This window comes from Protopterus annectens, chromosome 13.part0 (genome assembly GCF_019279795.1).
Source record: "Protopterus annectens isolate FY-2018-M chromosome 13.part0, PAN1.0, whole genome shotgun sequence".
Lineage (NCBI taxonomy): Eukaryota > Metazoa > Chordata > Ceratodontiformes > Protopteridae > Protopterus > Protopterus annectens.
This window is the reverse complement of record NC_056747.1, coordinates 209,964,945-209,987,657: the sequence shown is the minus strand read 5'-3', so window position 1 is coordinate 209,987,657 and position 22,713 is coordinate 209,964,945.

The window sequence follows — 22,713 nt, the reverse complement described above, 5'->3', positions numbered from 1 at the left end:
GTCGACCAGTATACTGGGAATATCTGTTCATTTGTTATAGGAGGTACTATTTTGCAGTAGCTCAGAGCAAATCTGGGTATTGCTGTGGAGATTCTTTACTTAACTATAGAAGGCCTTGTGGTTGTCTTTACTATCTGCTGCAATTCTGTTTTCATAGCTAGCTTTAGAGGATTTGATGAGGGATTTCAACTTTTTGTTGAGGCTGATAAGGGAGTTTTTCCAGTCTTGGGACTTCATCTTATTCCGCATCAGTTTCCTCCTTCTGTTGTAGAGTTTGTTTATGGCAGAGGACCACCAGATTGGCTTCCTTTTTGTGAAGGAGAGCATCTTGGTGCTATTGGGTATGGCAAAATTTATGCATTTGTGTACATGTTCATACAGTGCATTAGTGTATGATCCGGCAGTCATGCAACTATTCTCCATTTGCATGGGTGCTGTGAAGTTTCCCACCTCTGTTTTTAGGAGCCCAGAGTTCGCTTTGGAGAAGTTTTTCATGGTGGTTACCTTTACAGGGGGTGGGGTGAGGAGTGGGAGGGATGGGGATTTCCAGGGTGATTAGTTTGTGTTGGGATCTAACCAGAGAGGAGTTGACTATTGGTACAGAGCAATGTTTGCCCATGTTAGTAATGACCAGGTCAAGGATGTTGCTACCTCTAGTGGGGGTAAGAACGAGTTGATCCAGGGCATTGGAATTAATCAATTCCAGGTAATGTTGGGCAAGTGTACTGGTACAGGAGTTGTTTTTTTGGATGTCAAGATACAACTATTAGAAGGATCTATTCATAATAGTGTTCATAGGAAGGAGGTGCATGCTGGTAGATATATTCATAACACCAGCATGCATGCTCCGCATGTCTTTAAAGGCATAGTGACCTCACAATTTAATAGAGTCAGTAGGTTGAACACTGATGACACACATTTTAGCGTACAGCTTGATGAAATGATTAATGACTTCCTGGACGGTGGTTATGACTCAAAATTACTATTGGATTTGAAAGCTAAAACTATAGCTGATAGAAAAACATTATTGAAGCCTACTTTCTTAGATGATAATTGTAATTCTAATATTATGGAACATCAAGATTCTACAATTAGATACATTACCTCTTTTAATACCAATACATATTTTGTTAAACAGATTATACAGAGGAATTGGATTATATTGATGGCGTCTACTGAGGTTAAGGCTGTTTTGGGTGATAGACCCTTTTTCTCATATAGAAATATGAGAACTTTAAAGAGCAGACTATGCTATAAAGATCTCAATAGACCCCTGAATCGGCCCATCTCTACTAAGCCGGGCACCTACAGATGTATGAATTGTACTTGTTCAGATATTATTAGTGACAATAGTAATGAATTTAAACATCCCGTCACTGGTAAAGTATATAGCTTTGATTTATCGGCTACATGTGTTGGCACTAATGTGGTATATCTGGTAACCTGTGTTGCGTGTCCCTCATTTTATGTGGGGAAAACAACCAGGAAACTGAAAGAGCGCATTATTGAACATAAATCCGAGATTAGGAGAGTTAATGATAGGAATGCTTTATATAAACATATAGCTGAGTGTGGTATTGATCATAGATTTAAGTTTAGGGTCATAGATGTTTTACATATAACATTAAGGGGTGGTGATAGCAATAACTTACTTGAGACTGAGGATTATGAGTGGATACTCAGGCTTGCTTCTGACCACCCCCCAGGTTTAAATTCTATGGTTACATTAAAACCTATTCTTATTAAATTGCAACAAACTAAATTACGTTAATATATGCTTAATGTATATACATATATTTTTTTGAAATTATGTGTTTTTATGCATATCGTTATATGCTTTTTATTTTATATTTTTATTTTTTTATTTGTTTTTTATCACATGACTTTTGGACTGCGAGCCATGTGACTTCTCTGACTTGTATTTAAACCAGTTTGTTTTTTTAGTATATGTAATAGTACTGAGGAAGGGTTCTACCCGAAAGCTTTGCTGTTTTGTATTCTATAAAGTGGTTTTCTCAACAAACTTTGTTGTTTTTTTGCAATACTTACCTGCAGCTTGTGGTGTTCATTTTTACAGGAGTAGTTTTCCCAGTTAATGGAGGGGTAGTTGAAGTCGCCCAGTATGAGAGTGTTAGGTTGGACCCTGATATTCTCCAGGGAGCTTAGGAACATGGAGTGCGAGTCGTGGGACATGGTTGGGGACCTATAGCAGTCTACGACCTGAATCACTGTCTTACCCAATGTTAGCTGCACTTGAAGTATCTCAGATGCATTATGTTGGGCTACCAGTCTGGAGGTGTGCACATCCTTTATGAATATGGAAACACCACCACCTTTGGAGCTTCGGTCCAAGTTTTGGGGCCGAAAGGTGTGGAATGAGTTATACCCTGGTAGTGCAGAGGTGCTTTCTGCTGCCTTAAACCAGGTCTCTGTTACAGCACACATATCTATGGTCTCCATTTTAGGGAGTGCTTAAAGCGAATGCATTTTGAGATTTAGACTTCTAGCTTTATGCAGCATAACCCTCAGACTGCATTTGTTTGTAGCTGTTATAGTGGTAATTTGGTCTTTGAAACACCGCCAAAGGCACTATAAGGATGGCAAGAGCCTTTGCCAGTATCCAAAAGCCCAGGGGTGACAGATGCAGGTCATCTCTGGCAAAGCATCGAGGTCTGTCAATCATGTCATCCCAGGCAAACAGATACTTTATCCCCTTAGAATGACACCAGAAACTTTGCCAATTGTTGAAAACAATCACTTTCTGCTTGTACTGTGGTATCATTCTGAGTGATGGTAGGATGCTGCTCAAGGCTAGGGTCATACCTGCCTCGACTACATAATCCGAGAGCTCCTCCATGTCTCTTTTTATGTAGTCCAGGTAGGTATGTCTCAGGTCATTCACACCTACATGTACAATGACAGATTCATATTTGTACCTGTTTTTGAGGGACCTGAGTGCGTGCATTATGTGGCAGATCCTGGCACCTGATAGGCAGCTGACTATTACTTTCTCCTTATTAAACCTAGTGAGTGGGACATCAGTGTGCCTCACTTTTGAGTCACCTATGACTAGTGTGTGTTTGGCATGCTATTTTGCCTTAGGAGCTTTGGTTGAGTAGCACACTGTTTAGGAGAGTTATGTGTCTCGTGATTAGTGTTGTTGTGTTGTGGTGGTCGAGTGTGTTTCTGCCTTGGAGGTCTCTGCTGTTTGGGTAGATTTTTGAGAGCCTCTGCAAAGGTGGGTGTATGGTTTGTGTTTTTATCTGAGGGCAGTGCTGTCTGAGTGTTGGGAGGTAAAAGTAGAGGGTTGTTAGGGTACATGAGGCAGTTGCTACATTGCCTCAGGATGCCCAAGTTCACCTGGTTAATAGGAGAAAGTACAGGGAACTGACTTTTAGACATACCTGGAGGGGTGGGCATTAATAAGTGCTGGAACTGTTTTCTTGTAGAAAGTTTAGTGCTGGCAGCACTTTTCTGTGTTACAATAATTGCTACAGGAAGTCTGATAAGTGATAGACTAATACACTAGTAAAAGTGCAGGAGAGGAGAGAACTAGGAAAAATTGAAGAGCAAATTTTGGCACTGCTCAGAAGTTTACAAACCATCTTGGATACAGCAAGTCTGTATCTGGACTAGACTAGTTACAGGAAAAGTGAGAAATGAGCACAAATGCGGGCTTTTAAACCAGAAAGTTGAAAGAGATGGAAAAACTGCTCAAAAGGCCAATAAAGCTACAATTTCTGGCCCAGAAAACACTCCTCTTGTGGTAGATAGGCTACCCAGTGCTTACCACTCCCACTGATAAGCTAGAAGGCTTCCCTCCAACACAGAAAGGCTTGGGGGGGCTCAGAAGCTTACAAACTTCCAGCAAATCTGTATCTGGACTAGATTAGTTACAGGAAAGGCGGGAAACAAGCTTAGAATCTCTTTTTATTTGAGGAGTATTTTTGTATGGTTATTCCACTAAGAGCAACTGCTGGAAAGTTTCTTTGTGTTTTTTTTTTTTTTTTTTTGGATAACTGTGACACTTTGCTTATTGAAACTTTAACAGACTCTGCTGATTTTGTCTTGTTCTAAGTATACTGTTGGGGAGCCTGTTAACACTAGGAACACCAGTTCTAGCTTTGGGAGGACTGGCTTAGGCAGTTTCTGTTAAGTTTGTGTAAGTAATCACATTTCCTTAAGTGGGCTATGCCTTGTGATAGACTTTTTGAAATGTAGTGCCTGTGAGTTTTGTAACTGCTAATTTTCTTTATAATGTCAACAGTAGATAGATAACAATAAGCCTTCAGTTTATGGTAGCATCTGGTCCAAAAACCTGATATCTAGTGTTTTTCTTCATCTGCCTGTTTACATTTTATGTTTTGTATTTACATTTTCAAGTACTTATCTGCTTCATATTTAATCTTATGAACATCACTTGACTATTTGCTTCAAGGAAAGAATTTCACTTTTTAGTTTCTACAGTTTCAGTATAATAGTATGCATGCAGATTTAGTGACACATTAACTTTTATGATTCATCTCTCTGTGACTGCATAAGCTGTAGCTACCTTATGGCTGTATATAGAGGGCTTATTTTTAGAGTGGACATTAATTGAATTATTGGTGTACTCAACAGGCCTACCGTACAGCAGAGCATTACCGTAAAGTAGAAAAAGTGATACTGGCACTAAAATTGTGAAATTTGCCCAGTCTCTGAAACTGTGTGTGCGCATGTGTTTCTGTGCAGAATCATTTTTGTCAAATTTCATTTACAATCGGCAGCATAGCATTCGAAGGCAAATTGCATATATCCCACGTAGCCTCTAATATAAGAGGTTTAAGGAATCACACAGTGGAAAGTCTAGTTTTGCTAGATTTTTTTTCTTGTTTTTTAACCAATTGTTTTTCTGTGTGACCTTTTTACTCATCGTTTTAGTTAGTTGGGCAATTTTGCAGCCAACCCAAGATTTATGTATATCAGTTGGGTACAACAACCCCGTGTTTCCAAATATTAAACATTCCACTTCTGCTGTGCTGATGACACCATAATAAAGCAGAAACATGCATGTCCACATCTAGTGCAGTTTGGCATTACTGGCCTAAATTTGTCCATAAATAGACTTAAAAGAAAAACTCATCGACATTCAGCATTGCCATTTAGCTGAAACATCTGATGTCCTTGAAGGGGAATTTGCATATATCACATATATCCTATGTAGCCTCTAATACAAGAGGTTTAAGGAATCACACAGTGGAAAGTCTAGTTTTGCTAGATTTTTCTTTTTGTTTTTTAACAAATTGTTTTTTCCTGTGTGACCTTTTTACGCATTGTTTTTACTATATTTAGGAAACACAATTATCTGAAACATATCTGCTTGATCAAAATTGCCTAATAACATATCTGCATAACTAAGGGACTGAAAATACATTTTTCTAACACTTTAAATATGCTTGTTCTTATAAGTTGTGAAATTAGCTTCTGTTCAGCAATAGCTAGTTCCAAACTGCTGATGTATATGACTACCTTGTTACTCCTTACACAATAGTTTCTTTGAAATCACTTGTTTAAACATATCAGAATGAAAACTGTGCTTCCTCAAGACCATTATCCCCCTTTTTTGAGGGGGTTGGGTTCCTTTCCACAATTTTATGTAACTGTAGTGTGGACAAAATATAAGTTCAGGAGATGTGGGGCAAATAGGAGAGGCTTGTCCCTTGTAAAAAAAAATCAGTTTTTGATCTCTGCCACTGCACTGAATAGCACTGATTTATAGGTTCATCGGTAGGTACTAGGCTATCTGTCTGAAGGCATTTATAAGCCTAGCTGGAATGTGTTGGCTTTCACCACCCCCTTAGATTAATTCCCTGTGCCTCTGTCCAGCAGAGCCATTGAAGTGATCCCTGGGGTAAACTTTCTGTTTCCCATCCACTCGTCAAGGTTTCTCTTGAAGAGGGTTAGCTAGGAGCTCTGCCTAATGTAGATTGGAATCTTGTTCCAGAGCATGGGAAATCTCTGGGACAGGAATCTATCCCTCCAGCACTTCCTATTTATTGTTGTGGTGAGGTTTAGATCCCTGGAGCATGTGGCTCTAGGGGATATGGTTTTCTTTAGGTGGAGCATGTCCATCAATTCTGGGTTGGACATGGCCTTGTATGTCAGGCAGAGATCACCTCTGAGCAGGCAGTATGCAACAGAGTACAGCTGGAATTTCTTCAATTGAGCTGCATAGGGCATCTGCTTGAGGGCAGTGATCCTCTTGGTGAGGTTCTTCTGTGGTACATCCCAAATGGGGCATTGTACTCTATGATGGGTCTGATGAGTGATGCTTAGAGGAGCCCAATGACCTCTTTCAATCTGGATGCAAACCCTTTTGTGATTAGGTGGGCCACATAGAAGGATTTTCAAACCACTTTGGCAATGTAATTATCAAAGGAGAGTTTACTATCTATGTGGGTCCCCAGATCCTTTATTACGTCTTCCGTATTTAGGGGGCTACCAGCTATGTAGCAGTTTGTGTGGGTACTTTGCTTTTTCCAAAGGGGATGACTATGCACGTTTTGGCATTTAGCTTGAGGCCATAGTTTGATTCCTTGTGAACACTCAAGTACCTTCTAAGCATCCTGTTCCAGTTTCCATGGTGGAGGAAACTTGTGTCTTTATGTACACACTCTTGGACTTGTTCTCATTCTAAGACTGCTAATTCTTTGAGAAATGAAAAATACATTTTTGCGTTTGTTGCGTTATGCTTTTGTTTCCTACTCTTCAACTGACCATCAGTAACTACAAGCCCCTCCCCTTACTCATTGGATCTACCACACCTGCATTGGCCTGTCCGACTCAATCCATCCCTAGGAAATCAAGGATGCTGGTCAGCATTATGCTACATGATGAGGAGGGTGCCCTAACTCCCATTCCCTTGGTAGCACTGCAATCTCTGCTCTCAGGCGGTGCATGCTCACTTCTATGCATGAGCAACCTCCAGACTGAGTGGCTCACTGCTTATTCAGCATAGAGCTGGCCAGGCCTGAATGCTGTATATTGCAGTGAGCCTTTTAGGGTGCTTCTCACCCAAAAGCTAGAAGTGCCAACATTAGCTGCTCAATCCCATTTTCCACCTGTGGCCCATTAGTGCATGTGTTACTAATAGAACATGGGTCATCTGGAGTGTGGTAAGGGCTTTATCACTGTGTCATGGGACCAGAAGTTATGTTTTGAGCAATCACAATGAAAATTGTGAATATGGGGGTTAAGACCTCGACGAGGGAGGTACACAGGGGCTTACCCCCCCCCAGCAAAACTTGTTTTAATAGTGCAATCATTTTCTTAGTTTGTATCATATAAGGCCTTCTCATGTTTTATAATATTCTCATTTCAGTGGTGCAGTGATTTTAAATGCATTCAATTGTATATATTCATGCATTTGTGTGTTGAGCAAATGTGATTTCTCCAAATACAATGTAACTGGACAAGTGTAACCAAAAAGTATGGTATATAAGCAACTGAATGGATTCAGCTTTCTGTATTGCATAAAATGCATCATATTATAATGTATTCTCATACAACCCAAATGTAGTACCAGTACTAGCCTAAGAGAAGTGAATTAATGGCATCTGAGTATCACTAATTCCTCTACCATTGGATACTGGTCAGCATCGTGAGGTCTCTGAGCTCCAGTTACTCTAAGTAGCCAGATGAACATACCTTTCTCAACAGAATCATACTGTGCTTGGCAAATGCCCTTCAGTGCAGCCTTCCAAAAGCATGTACGGTGTCTAGTGTCTGCAATCATTAACAGACTTCATTTGATTAATCTTGTGTTTAATTATGCATGCTGTTGAAAAGCATATCCATTTATTACAAGCCAAGTAACATTCTAACATTAACACCTACTGCTCTTTAGAAAAGGATAATTTGGGGTACATGGCACTTCATGTTTTGCGTCAAAAATCTAGTATACCTTGGAAGTCTGCAAGGCAGCATTGAGTCAGGCACTTAGAGTGACTGACTGGGATATTGTTTATGGTGGTATGGAAGGAGGGGGAGTCTGAAGGGATAAAAAGAGTAATGGAAAAAGGAGGAAAGATGACAAAACTTAAAAAAAAAAAAGAAATCACAGCTTATATCTATCTTCTCCCTTTTGCAGTACATAGTCAGACTTGATATTTATCTGACCATCTGGTTCATGTGCAAGCATGTGCATAGACATACACCCACACACACAAACTTGCTTGACAGCTTTATAAATAAATGTCCTTTCCAGCAGGCTCACTAAAAATTAAAGCTTTATAAATATTCAAGACATTGCTATGTCCTTTCGCAGACTAATTTGAGCTATACATCTGAAGATTAACATTTTGAAGTTAAGGGAGAATGTAACTAATGCTGATGAATGTTCCTCTGTCTTTGTCTCCAGCTATGGATAATCGGTCAAAGAACAGAGAATTACCATTATTTCAGTCTAGAAAGTGAAACTCTGAGGTATGTATTGCTCAAGAGGCATTGTAGGAATACTTAAGAACATAAATAAGTTTATGGGATGAAAAAAGGCCACAGTGATAATGCCTTGGCAAAGAAGTGTACAAGAAAAAGGAAAGTGCAATTTGAAAAATGTGGTGTATGTGTGCTGAGAGGAGGGTGACCCCGAGGTAATGTGAGAGAATATATTTTCATACTGGGATCATGAAGTCCAAAACTGATGGGAAATTCCAAGAATTCATGGAAATGTTACAATACAATTCTAATAGGAAAAAGAAAAACAATTGCTTGCAATTACAATTTAACATTTAAAGTGCAAAATAGGTATAGGGCCCCTGTGGTAGGAGCAGTGGTAAATGATCCATGTTATAGGGGCGATATCTCCATTATGCTGTAACTAACAAGGCATGAACTTGGATATGAACCTGGATATTGAAGAGGTATGACAGAGGTTGCCTATAGACCAGTTCTTTTTAACTTGGGAGGGCTTGGGATATAACACGTCTACTCTATCTCCTGCTTCCTGGTTTAAGACGGCGGTGCATGGCAATTTAGGTACCTGTCACAAAGTGCTGGTTAGTTATGTCTGCATGCACAAAGGAGGTATGTAAAGCCATTCAGAAGGACTGCATGCAATGGTAGACTCGGCAAGGAATGTTAGATATACACAACTATTCCACAGCAATCACTGGCTATAGGTGAGGGCTGCCTGCAATAGAAGCCAAAAAAAGGGCCTAAAAGAGAAATGATTATGTAAGAGGAAAACTTGGTATGCAGTGCAGAAAGAATGCATTGATGACTGGTGTGCTGGAGATCATTTCCAGGCTTGTGGGGAGAGCAAAAATGGAATAAATAAACAATGAAATCTGTGGACTGTGGGTTACATGTTCTTGGTCCCCAAACTGTGCATGTCAAAATAACAGTCTGAAAATTGAATTTATAATAGTTACTTGCTCTGTTTCTTTGGGGTCCTAGCTGGATTATGAAAAGGCAGAATCAGGAGGAAAATAATTCCAGCTGTACAAGTAAGAATACATGGTAAGTAAAGTTACCAGATAATTAATGCCATTCCAAAGTGAGTAACTCCTTTATGTATGGTACTGTCATACTGAAAACTGCTGTGATTCAGGGTTTTGTCAAATAACTTGTGTGAGCTCTGTGATTTGGGAAAGTGATTACAGTTTGTAAATAAGATCAGTTGTGTGCATAAAATACAGGATCTCATGGCAAACAAAGGTTCATAGGTATATACTAGGCTAATGACCACCAATGTCTTCATAATCCTGTCCATGTAATACAACCTAATTGTGTCCCTATATATCTTGAGCATTTGTTAAGAGGGGGTATGTTAGGAAGTTTCTAGAGGTTATGTGTGGGGGGTATTTTTGGGCATTACTGTCAGCCTCTATCAAAGAAAAGGGGGTGAGACCCTGGGTGAATTTTTGGTTTCTCATCCATTGTTCAGTAATACACTTAAATAGGGTTGGGAATGGATTCTGTTTCACATGGATGGAGGGCCTGTTCCGGAGCACTGGGATTCCTCTAAAACACATATCTGACTTGACAACATGTCTTATTTATGTTGCAAGCAAAATTTAAATCCTTGGATCTAGTGGTTTTGATGCTGCTTGTTTTGCAGACATACGCAAGGTCCATCAGAGCTGGATCAGAGGATGCAGTGTGTGCCAGGCATAGATAATTTCTCAGTAATCTGTGCGAGACTGAGCATTGAGATAGGGCTTTAATGTGCTCCATATAGGACAGTGTGTTTACACCCTGAATTCTCCTGGTAAGGAACCTTTGTGGGCATTCCAACTGTTGCAAATGTCTGGTTAGGTACATGCTGAAGGGGTCATTATACTTACTGTCTGATAAGGGCCAAATAAAGTGGCACTATGACTCCCTTGGACCTGGATGCCATTACCTTACTTATAAGTTGGGTGACATAGAATGATTTTCTTACTGTCTTGGCCACATGTTGGTCAAAGGCCCAGTTACTATCTACATATGTTCTCAGATCCCTGATTAGCAGGTCAAGTCTTAGGGGTGTCTTATCACTCGAGTAATTAGTCCTAGGTAGCAGTGTTCCCCAAAGGCACTATAATGCATTCCTTGGCACTCCATTTTAATCCATGACTTTGACACCAGTTATTTGTCTCGGTTAGATCCTCATGTAAGATGTTTGCATCATGGGGGGATCTATAATAGTTCCCAATTTGCAGTTGCCTGTGAACTTGGGCAATCAAATGACCTTGGCATTGGCCTTTACCTCTGAGAAGTAAATGCCAAATATGAGCAGTATCAGCACAGAGCCCTGAGGTACCCAGCTGGTGACCAGCCTCTTAGAGGAGGTAGTCTCTTAAATTTTGTCTTCCTGAACCCTGTCTGTGAGCCAGCTGGCAATCCAATGAGTTATTTAGGGGCTTATGCCCAGATTGAGGAGTTTTTCAACTGTACTTGAATGGGGTATTGTATCAAATGCCTTCGTCAGGTCTAGGTAGGCAGTATGCACCATTTTCTCCTCATCCATTGCTTTGGTGACCTTCTCAAAGAAGTCCACCAGGTTTAGCAGGCATGACCTTCCCTAGGCAAAACCAGATGGTGTTGGGTCAAGTGTCTGAATGTTGCCAGTGATTTGATCGATCATTTCCATGATAATTCATTCCATGGCTTTGAATATTAGGAAGACTAATGGGTCTGTAGTTTCCTGAGTAGGTTGATGGACCCACCTATGTGAAGTGGGATAATCATTGCTGTCCTCCATTCTTGTAGTACAAAGCCTGTTTTGAGTCTGTAGTTGAAAAATGAGTCAACTGGTCCTAATAGGCCATGTTTCAAACTAGTTAGGAGGCATTCCGGGACATTGTCAGGAAACATTGAAGCTGCATTTTTGGCATTAGTGACCCTGCCAGAATGTGCTGCTGTTAATAGTTTGGGAAGGTTATGCTAGTAAGTATTTCATGGGGGAGGCAGAGGGGGGAGTGGGGAGTGAAGTCTGAGCTGAAATTACCAAACAGCAAATTAGCTATGTCACTCTGCTCAGTGAAAGTGGCAACACTGATCACAAGTTTGGCACACTGATGTGTGCTGCCTTTGAGGTTTTGGTCATAACTGTAGAAGGCCTTGTGATTGTCTTTAACCTGTGGGGCTATCTTGAGCTCATAATTGACCTTGTTGGACTTAATCAGTTCTCTTAATTTCGTGTTTAGTTTAAAGATCTATCATTATAGAAGTTGCTGTTATTGATTTTAGGCATAGCTTTTTTCCTTTTGTTATATAACTTATTAAGGTTAGGATTCCACCAATGTGATTTGTTTAGTTTGTTTTGGGCTGACTTCATCTTTGTACAGCAGCCTATATACAGACACTTACATGGTTGTAATTTCACTGTGAACAATTCTACACAGGTTGCTGTTTTCAGGTTTGGGTTCATTACTGAATTTTGACAGACTATCACTTAATAGGATGTAGTGTCCTTTGGAATAGTTCCTGTTACAGAGTTTGCTGGGGTTATTGATTTGATTTTTATTTTGAAGGAGACAGCTTTGTAGTCCTACCTTACCAGTGAGGACTTGACACTTTGGGGAAGGGAAGTGCGTAGAGCTCATGCATATTGGTGACTACCAGGTCCAGTATATTTGAACCTCTGGTGGTCAATCGTATTTTTTTGTTAAAGTCCAGGAATTGTTGTGCCTGCAAATATGAGGCAGTGTACATTTCCCAGTCTCCCATGAATAGGGTATTTGGTTTAATGGTGTGCATTGCCAGTAGTTTAGGTACAAGCTATGGCATTATAGGGGATTCTAGGGACATACAGGGTGGCCCTTAGCTTGCTAGGATATGATATGGGACTTTGCCTATGGAAATTTGCATGCAGATATATTCCAGGATATCATCCCGTTTAACAAACCTGCTTGTTTCTAATGTAGTTTGAGACTCCTCTACCTTTTGGCCCTGTCTGTGCAGCTAATGGTCTAAATGTGTGGAAGTCACTGGAGTTTTGCATGGCCAGAGTACTTTTTGCAATTTTAAACCATGTTTTGGTAATGGCAGAGATGTCTATATTTTTCCAGACTGAGTAGACCTTGTAAAGTGTGGAGTTTGTTTAGGTTCCTAACAGAGCAGTTAGGGTTTTATTTGCTGTGTTGGTAGGTTTGGCAATTTGGTATTACCTAAACACTCTAAGAGGATGGATAAAAGTTTAGCTAATATTTGGAAGTCTAGGGCAAGACAGGTACAGACCATCTTTTATAAAGAAACCTGTTTTTTAATAATGCCCTCCCATACTGACAGATATAGAATACCTCTGGAAAGACACCAAAAACTAAGCCAGTTATTGAAGTTGATCATCTATTGTTCATACTGTGACACCATCCTTGGTGAAGATAGGCAGGTATGTGCCTTGCACTGAGTAGTATTCTAAGAAGCATATTCACAGAGCTCAACAAACAGTGTGCCTCTTCATATAGTCCAAGGAAGTATGTCTCTGGTCATTAGCTCCCATGTGGAGTATGGAAGAATTATACCAATACCTGTAGTGTAATGACTTGAGTGCACGCTCAGCTTGGAGGATTCTGGCATCAGATAAGTGACCAACCATTATCTTCTTTTTTTTGAGTCTGGTGTGTGGGGTATCTGTGGGTTATACAATGGAGTCGTCTATGACAAGAGTCCTGGGTAATGTTTGCTTGCTTTATGGACTTTGCTCTTGTGGGGTCAACTGGGCGTGGGCATATGTGTGGCGTTTGGTGTTACTTTTGATGAGTGCTTTAGATATTGCTGATGACTGTTGTTGCCATTTATAGGCTTAGAAGGTCTTTGAGGTTTGGGAAGATTGCTTTTTAGTGCCTCGTCATAGGTTGGCCTGCGTGTGTGGTGGGTGTAGTGTGTGCTCTTGACAACCTCGTTTGTATGTGAGATTTTTGCCTCCAGTGAAATTGTGTATGTGCATCTCTTGCACACTGTGTTTATTTCTTCAAGGAATAAATGGCTGTCTATGAACGTACAAAATTGCTACATTGTCTTAAGATGACTGTATCTACCAAGCTTGCTATAGAGACATTTGGAAATTGCATATCCATGTTGTCTGGACCTGTATTTGTGTGGGCTACAGTAGGTTTGGACTGGGTTATACAGAGATCTAATTGGGTGATCTGAGGGGGTTTGGCACTGGACTCGGTTAGATTGTGTTAAGATGTCTCCATGCAATGGCTTTGTTTTAGCCACACTAAATTACAGGTTTCAGTTCTAAGGATAGTTTTATAGATGAAATTTACTTTTTGAGCATTGGTGTTTATACAGGACACTGTTAACCTTGCACTGTTTTTGTGCTCTCTGCAGCTTTAACCTCAAAGGCAATACACAATTGTGTGCAGAGCTCATTGTAAATGGAGCCACCTATACTGAGCCAGAAGATATAGCAAACCTCTTGGGTGAGAAATTCAGCTCAACTTTACTCCTCTCTCCCCAAATCCTTCCCTCAGGAAATATCACTAAATATAACTTCCCCTACAGTCACTAGGGAAGATGTCCTTAATGCTGTAAGATCAAGAACACTGCATCAATGGGTCCAGACAATATCCAAGGATGCCTTCTAAATAGCATGAAATATGACCTATCAGGGCCTCTGGAATTGCTATTTAACTGCAGCCTCCAAACAGGCTTTGTGCCTCATGAATGCAGAAAGCCACAGTCATCCCTTTGCACAAAGGTGGGCCATCTACAGACCCTGGAAACTACAGACCCATAAGTCTCACTAGTCTTATATGTAAAGTCATGGAAAGAATTATCATGGAGATGATCAACAGAGATATAGTAAACCTCCAGACACTAGAAGCAACCCAGTTTGGTTTCATCAAGGGCAGATCATGCCTACTGAACCTGGTGAACTTCTTTGAGAAGGTCACCAAAGCAATGGATGAGGGCAAAATTGTTCACACTGCCTACCTTGACCTGGCCAAGGCATTTGACACCATATCCCACTCAGGCATTGCTGACAAACTCAAGAGGTTAGGTACAGACCCGTATGTCACCTGGTGGATAGCCAACTGGCTCACAGACAGGACACAGGAAGTTAGAATTGGGGAGATCACCTCTACAAAGGGGCCAGTCACAACTGGAGTCCCGCCGGGATCAGTCCTTTGACCACTCCTATTTGGGATTTACTTCTCTGAAGTCAAGACCAATGTCAGTGGTCTCTGGCTGACTAAATTTGCAGATGATTGCAAATTAGGAGCTGTCATTGAATCTCACACTGACACAGATATTCTACAGGAGGGGGTGACACAGACAACTGGTGTCAGAGTCATGGACTAAAAATAAATGCCAAGAAATGCATAATAGTATCCTTTGGGAAGTCATTCATCTCTGGTAACTATCATATTGACAACATACCCCTTAGAGTTGACCCAGTAGTCGGGGACGTAGGGTAACACCGATAGTAATCTAGCCTTTGTCTACAGTGGTGAAGAAATCATTCTATGTTGTGCAACTTATAAACAAAGGTATGGCATCCAAGTCCAAAAAGTCATTGTTCCACTGTATTCGGCATTCATCAGACCTATCATCGAGTACCATGCCCCCTTTGGTATGTACCTAACCAGATATATTCAACAATTGGAATGTCCACAGAGGTTCCTCACTAAAAGAATACCGGGTGTAAGTAATATGTCCTATGCAGACCACCTCAAAGCCCTATCTCAGTATTCTGTTTCCTACAGGCTTTTGAGGGGAGATCTATGCCTGGCATATAGGGCATTGTCAGATCCCACTCTGATGGACCTCCTGCAACTCCACAAAACAAACAGCACCAGAATTGCCTGTTCTAAAGACTTAAACTTGCCTGTGATATAAATAGGACCTGCTGGAGAGATAGGTATGTATCCCAGAGACTACCCTGTCTATGGAACAGGCTCCCCATCCATGTGAAGCATAGTTCCTCCCTAACCCAATTCAAGTGCAACTTGGAAATTGGATGGGAAACTGGAAATTCATCCCTGGTTTGGCACCTATGTCTCTAATGGACACTGGTAACCTGTAAATGGTTAATCTCCCAGGCCCATGCTTACACTTATCATGGGTAGCAGAACTTGTCAGAGATTTGGGATGCATGGCTAGGCTTAAAAAGACCCCTGTAGTCATTAGCCTAGTAAACACCTATGAACCTATGTAAAAACACCAAGGAATATTGCGTGAGTGTGTAATGCTACTACAAAACATTTTAAACTACTTTATAAGGCAATTTCAAGTACTGGGGAGCTTTAGAGTGACTTAAAGGCAAAATCAACAAATAAAGCAAAAATAAAGCAGTAGTGCTGTAAACAGTTAACTGAAGTGTAAACCAATAAAATAAAATCTCTTCTCTGCCAAGGATGGAGCAGTATTAACTCGAGACCTCCTCAGAGTGAGATGAAGGTGCCAAGAATGTAGATCAGCCCCATAAAATGAACCCTACTTGTTTTAATTTGCTGCATTAAAGTGTCACGAAGGATGTGAGATTTACATTTCATGGAGTCTGATTTTCGTTGTAATTCAGTTGTTTCGGTCAGAAGACAATATAAATGTGACTGGAGAATAATCAGCTGACTAACAATGAACAACTAACCAATTAAATTTAGAGCAATGCTGTGACCTTGCAGGTACTCAAACTGTGAAACTTTTATGTTGAAATTTGTCTGAGTGGTTACTTCTCTGCAGAAAGGGCTGGAAAGTTAATTTCCTAGATGCTGTGTCCAGGAAGTAGTAATAAGCATCTTTACAAGTATGTTCACATTCTATGGCACCTGAGCCAACAATAACATTAATGCCCTTAACTGTGAGTCTGCCCATGGCATGCGTTGCACACCATTTTAGTTCTTATTTGGTCTTGTGTGTGCTATTTTTGTCTCTAGCCAGTAGATGGACAGACAGCAATAAATCACATCCCTTAAAGAACTCCCATTCTCCTCAACTGACCCTACTTACATCTTGGACTTATAAACCTATTACAATGTCACCAATGACCTGGGTTTAGGAATATGTTCATAGGTAAAAACTAGGCTGTTAGTCTGCAAACTTTTGCAAGTCTAGCTGATAATCAGAGGTTAAAATCAAATCTTGTATATTGTATCTGTGAGGTAAAGAGCTTAACCATTATGTCAACCCCATTACCTTTGTGCTGTTGAGCTGGTAACTTTTTCCTCATATTCAAATTAAACCACCACAGTTTTAATGAAAGCAGGTGAACTTTTCTCTGCAGGAAGAATTAACCCACCAGTCAAAACATCCAATAAGATGTACCCAAGTATGTCCGTGGCATAACCTAGGAAACAACATCCTGTAAAATATACCCACCTGTAGTCTGAGTATATTAGTATAGCAGGGGAATAACCTAGGCCCTTAAATCATTTATTGCTATACAGACACACCCTTAGCATAAAAACATAATTGAAAAGAGCAAAGAGCAGGCTGACACTGTGAAATAAAATTAAAGTATGAATATTTTTATAAATGCCATTGCCAGTAAGCATTTACCAGTTTTACTTGTGAGGGTGGGCTGTCTTTCTAGATTAACGCCAAACAAAATGTCAGCATTTGGACTTTGTAGTCTTTCTATTCAGTCTAAGATATTTGGAAAGTTCATGACCTGGTTTACAATAAACACATTTTATAAAACATATTTCTAGGAAATGTACAGTACTGTTTTGTCTCATCGGGTGTGTGCTGTATCATACTTTATCACACTTTCATGGATCAGCAGGCTGAAACATTGATGTCAAGGCTTGTTGTAAGAACTCCGGGTTATGTTCTGATAACTCAGAAAATGGTTATGAATATAAACAATGCCACAGCCAAAACACCAAATGATTCTTCCCTTTAAAAAAAGCTGCATTGTCTGAAGTAGAGCAAATGTTTTTAATATACAAATCAGCTATTCGATTGCAGATTGAAATGTAAATATATAATCCCTAATTGCAGCTGAATTTTTTTTTTTTGTGTACTGATAAAATATTCTGTTTTGTAGTGCTCTGCAGAGAGAACAGAATTTCATTTATTCCTAAAGGCTGCCATGTGTATTATTTCCTTCATGTGGATAACTGGTTTAGCCATGTGACTATACTACCTGTGATGTCACACCCTCTGGAAAAAGTCATCTGCTGGGAAAAGGAACAGAATTAAATATGTTAGTCATTAGATAACATGTTGCTCTTATGCTTAACTCAACGCTGCTGATTGTGAAGCCTGCAGATCAATAAATAGTGAAAATGTGGCACAGTTGCACAGCAGATAGCATTCTTGCTTCATAGCATGAAATTCAGTGGTTCAGTTCTTGGCTGGGATGCCTTCTGTATGGAATTTGCATGTCTTCCCTGTGTTTGTATAGCATTTCTCCAGGTGGTCTGCTATACTCCCACATTTGAAGGAGATTCAGGAGGTGGATTAGACATGCTAAATTGGCCAGAAGTGTGAGTGCATGTATGGTATAGAAGAACTGCCCTATGGCTAGCCACCCGGTGGTGTGAACATTGGCTGTAGATGATGGTCATTGTTAATGTGACACCCTGACCCAGTGTACAAAAACAGGGAAAAAGGGGATGGATGGATGGGTGGAAGAGACTTCACAAATACAATACAATAACTGGCTACTATGGGAACACAACTAGTATTTCCCATTAACCAGTCAAGTAGTATAGAATGATTTTTTACTGCCAACTACTTATAAGACAGAAACAAGTGTGCAGGGATATTCTGCAGTCTGTTGTAGCATGATATGAGGACATGCATGATCCTGTGGGGAGAAGTCAGAATAACAGGAATGTGGGAGTATTACTAGGTCTGTCAGATACCACTTTGGTTCCCACCCATTGCTTCACAGGAGTCATAAAGGTATATCTTATGCTTATGAGTGGGGGGGGGGGAGTCTCATCCTTGTATCACTGCAATACATCCAGCCTATGTAGGGGTTTCATTATACAGGCCATCCTAAAAAGGGTCATGGCACTGTGATTCATAAAAGTCCAGCAAGCTGAAATCTAACTTCTCTGTTAGCTATGGAGAAAAGTATTAAACAAATAATAACTACTGGGTGATATCTGCAATCACTATGCAGCATAATATTGTGAATGAGTAAAAAACCTTAATTTCATCTTCAGGTGCATTGAGCACTAGCTATTTATGCAGAATATTGGGGTACTGATCGTTCTGAGCCATCATACAGATTGTATTATAGGAATAATGACAAAGGTTTTTTTTTGTGGAATTCTGAAATGTAGCATTGAAAATCAGGATTTAACTTAATCAAATTCTAGGCATCCAAATTTAAAATATGTAGAAATTATCATCTTTCTAATAGCACTGAGCCTGAATTATGCTTGAATGTTGTAACAAACTCGAGGAATACTGCAGAAGTTGTAAGCACAGCAGCTGTTTCTCTCTCACTCACCCAGCAAGCATTAAAAGTAAGTTAGAAGGAGAGCAATTGCAGGTGGGAATCTCTGCTCACAATCAAGTTGTATACATTTCTTTTATATTACAAAACCCTAGGCTACTCTTAATTTCTGCCTAAGCCTACTTATTTTATGTTGGGGCATAGCTATGTCTGTGTCACACTTTTTTGGAGGTCCAGGCATATTCTTCTGTATCTGTGAAAAAATACTTCTTATGGTACCCTTTAGAATGCCTTTTTACAACCTTATATCTGTTTACTCCACAGCATCTCTTCTAAAAGCTGCTGTGCACCATTATCCTATGTATAAATGTTTATATTTTCTTTTCTCCCACTCCTAACCATCAGCTTGCTGCCAAGTCCTCCCCTTATTCACCATTTCTACTAGACACACCTTAGTGTCCCCTGGGCTTAACCTGACCCATGCCCAGGGTCGGTGAAGAGATGAAGGAACTTGGTAGTATCATATTGCTACCAGGAGTATTTTCCTATTTATGTCCTATATTCATTCCCCTCCATGCACTCACATTATTACATTCCCTGGGAAAGCTTACAGTGGAGTGGAGTGCACTGGCATATAGTCCTACATCTGTGACAATATGGCTATTACTCCCCACCCCCTTGGACTTTGCCCCTCATGCTGTCACAGCCTCCACTACAGATCTTACCTGTAGGTTGTATCCAAGCATGCATGTCTTCCCCAAGGATGGACATGCCAATTCTTCCCTTCCTGTATCTGACTCCTGGGCCGTTAGTCAAATTGTGGTCACTTGGGCCATAGTCGGGGCTTTAGTCTTCCATTCCGTAGCTGGCTATATACCTGATTGTTGCAGTTAAATCTGAAGTATCACTTCCTAGAGTACACACAGTGAGGTGTTGGTCTCTTATGTGGCTTTTTGGTATTAGTTCCACGGTCCTTTTTATTAATGTTATTTATTTTACTTTGTTTAAATGTTATTATGCATCTGTGTTATGTATGTATGAATGTTTTAGTTGTCTGTTAACTTATTACTATAAACTTAATTTACCTGGTAAGACCCTCTAGAATACAAGTTTGTTTTATGGTGTAACCTGAAAGATTTGGACTTTTTATCCTGATTTGCCTGGAGTCATGCAATATGGATGTTAATATTGTTTTAATGAAACCCTTGCTACAGGACACAACTTTTATGCAGTTTGTCTTACCCCCATTCATACTGTATCCACAAATCATTGTGGAAAATCTGAACATGTCAACAGCAAAAGGCAAAGACTGAAATGTAGTTTCCCCCAAGTGTTTTCACTTTCCAAAAAGGATGCCTTTCACTTTTATAAATGTTAGGAAATTCTTATATCAGAGGTAATACCAAGCATTATTATATAGACAACCAACATTTGTCCCTAATGCAGGAAAAGAAGCATGTTGAGGTTGTCCTTTTGTCCTCCTCAAGAATATTCTTATTCCAAGATTGCTGAGACTCCAGAATGCGAGTAGTTAAGGCTAAGGAGGCACAGAGGGACAGACCTCACCCCTGAAATATCTTCAGTATACAATGTGAAATATGATTTCTGTCACTGACATAAATACTTATTTGGAAACATTTCTCTCATTCAAAAGTGTAAATCTCTTGGAAAACTCAAACAGCAATAGTCATCTTTTAGTCTGTATTTTAACAACTGATGTTTTCCAGTTTGATATCCCCTTTTGGAATTATCCAAAAGGACAGCTGACTTTACAGAGATTATCTAAAGAACGCAGCCAACTCTCTAGATATATCTATAATTCTGAAATCTGATGAGGCAAATTATATTTCAGTATTTTTATACTTGGTCATACATAATTTGGAGAAATTCACCATCTCCAGCCTTCTTAATATCTTAAGACTGAACTCTTGTTGTTGGATTGAGAACACCTGATACATATTTGTCTTCTATGTAGCTTTACGTGACTGGAAAAGAGAAATGTTATTATTTAAATAAATGAATCCTAGCTCATTCAATATGCAGTGGGTCTATGCACTTTATAATTTTATTTTACATTTACAGGCAGAAGTCTGTTGTTTTGTGGGCCTTTCTTACTAACAAACCAGAATTTAATATACAATACAAATATATCTGGGTGGTACAAGTCCAAACAGTAGCTAAATTCCGACATTTTTTTAAAGCAAGTAGACAGCCTTACATTATGGCAAATGTGAGCTTATGTTAAGTGACTGTATTTCATTCATAAGTGACAAAGTGCCAAAGTAAAATAATTTTCATTTCCTGTGCCATTTTGGCAGTCAGCAAATTTTAAATATGAATTTAATTCACAGCTTTTCTTGCAAATGGGTTTTGTACACCTGTCAAACTGTTGTGGATGTAAATTCAGTTTTACCACCTTTTATACAGGACTGTTCATAAATGGGAAAGTGCAAAAAGAATCGGGAGTGTAAAATAATGTCACTTTCAATTTATATGTTACTGCAGAGTAAATGTATGCATCTACTACACAGCTAATTAATAAAAAAAGGTGACAGCTATGTAAATGTATGCACTTTGCAAACACAAGGTTAAACGGGCATATTTTCTAGGGCTGTCAAAAGTTATAACAGTTATTTTGTCATATGGGTTACCTGATTATTGGTCTAAAATAATAAAGAAGGATGTGCAGTAATGCCTACCTGGATGATGCTTGTTAACACAGCGTACTGCAAGCCACACACACTGACAAAACACTTTTCTGTATGGAAAAAGGGAGGAAAGAAAAGATTTGAAGTCCATTAACACTTTTTTTGGAAAGAGCAACAGCATTTAAAAGCATTGATTAAAATGTGTACAATTTATTACAGAGAACTGAGTGGAGAGGTAAAATTCAAAAAGGTATTAATAGAACGCAAGTTCTCATATTCCAATACTGCACTAATTGAGGCAGTACAATTTGAAAATTGTGCTTGTCAGCAAATTATCCAAAGAATAAAGAAAGGTAAATACTTGTTTTGCAGAAAAGAAAAATTGCCTTTTCTGAGTAATGGTGACACCTTGAATATGACGTTAAGTTTCAGGGGGTGCTACATCATGGGAGCTAAAACACTAATTTTGATGGAATACATATTCATGTTCTTCTGATCTCAATTTTACATAATTGAGAATTCTTCATTATTTTGGGGAGATTACTTCCACAATCACATCTGATATAATTATAGAATACGTTGTGCACAATGAAAGAAGATCCCCCTCTTGAAAGCTTTTCAACTTCAGATACCAACATCAGTTCACAATTTGTCAGTGTAGATTTTCATGCTAAATATAGCTTTGTATATTGCTAGGCATGACTTAACAGACAGCTTAAAAATCTGATAGGAGAATTTATGATCATGATATTGCCATCAGGGTGTCAAATAAATCAGCTTGAAATCCTGTTTTCTAGAACAGCAACTTAGGCAAGTGCATTGAATATTTTATTATGTTTCTGAAAGTCTGTTAGTAAAATAGTTGATGCTTACTTAATAGCTTATATTCTGAAGTTTGTGTATGTTTTTAAAAACAAATGTGCAAAGAGAATCATGGGAAAATTAGGTGCTTGGGTTGTAAGGACTGCAGATGTGTGGGATGAGAAAGATGGAGGATGAAAGTTCTATGAAAAAAGGACCAGACATGATGTGGATGGAAAGAATGGATGGTATTGTGTAGAAAAGGCAATTAGATAATTTATTAGTGTAAATAAATTCTACTAATAAGGGAAACAGTCTGCAAATCATCTGAGTGTGAAATAGCAAAATTAAATATTTATCAAGACTTATTGAAAAAAATCATGAACCGCATGCATCACAAAGCGTTGTGAGCAGCCCTAGTTAGTTCTTCGTTTCTCT